Source organism: Mus pahari, chromosome 4 (genome assembly GCF_900095145.1).
Source record: "Mus pahari chromosome 4, PAHARI_EIJ_v1.1, whole genome shotgun sequence".
In the NCBI taxonomy this organism is placed as follows: domain Eukaryota; kingdom Metazoa; phylum Chordata; class Mammalia; order Rodentia; family Muridae; genus Mus; species Mus pahari.
Window position 1 is genome coordinate 56,248,385 of NC_034593.1, and position 966 is coordinate 56,249,350.

Here is a 966-nt window from a genome sequence, read left to right on the forward strand (position 1 = left end):
CCTCCTCCTCCTCCTCCTCCTCCTCCTTATCTTTCATTTTCATTGTATTGATACTGAGTCCTGGGTTACATAAACTAGCATATGTACCCAGGCTGGTCTCAAACTTATGGCCAGACTCCTGCCTTAACTTCTAGAGTCCTAGGAGTGTATAAATGAGCCACCACACCTAATCTGATATATTTCAATGAAAGCAAACAGTGACCATGAAGTCTAACCTTTGTTAAAGAGAAGAACAGAGTTGGTTGTAGTGGTGCATGCTTGTAATCTAGACTAGTCTATAAAAGAAGATCTTGGCTATCCATGGCTATATAGCAAGACCCTGTCTCAAAACTTGGAGCAGAAAACAGTTTATCGTGTTATCTATGTGAGACCAAAAATCTCTGTTTTTTTTTTTTCAACAGGATCTTACTGCATGATCATCCTAACTGGCATGAAACTCACCTTGTAGATCAGGCTGGACTTGATCTCACAGAGATCCACCTGCCTCTGACTCCTGAACTCTGGGATTAAGGGATGGACTATCTCTCCTTTTTGTTTCTGACTTTTTTTGTGAGGGGATCTCATGTAGCCTATGGCAGCCTTGAACTTGACATGTACTTGCTATGGTGGTTTTTAGCTCCCAGTGCCTGCTTCCACTTCCCAAATCCTACCATTACAGGCATGGGTTGTCATTCTTGAAATAGTCTCAATGTCAATGAATACAAAATAAAGTCTATCACATTCAGTTTAGCTTTGCAAGGCTTTTAGGGAGTAACCTACAAGGATGTGTTGATTGGAATAAAAATGCTCCATGGCCGGGCGTGGTGGCGCACGCCTTTAATCCCAGCACTTGGGAGGCAGAGGCAGGCAGATTTCTGAGTTCGAGGCCAGCCTGGTCTACAAAGTGAGTTCCAGGACAGCCAGGGCTATACAGAGAAACCCTGTCTTGAAAAAACAAACAAACAAACAAAAAATATTCCACCAACC

General features: G+C 42.9%; 1 long non-coding RNA gene across 1 annotated transcript in view; it reads left to right on the forward strand.

Moving 5' to 3' along the window:
* The window catches only part of LOC115063829, a 3,668-nt gene that overhangs the window by 952 nt on the left and 1,750 nt on the right, over window positions 1-966 (forward strand). The gene's annotated exons all lie outside the window — the stretch shown is intronic.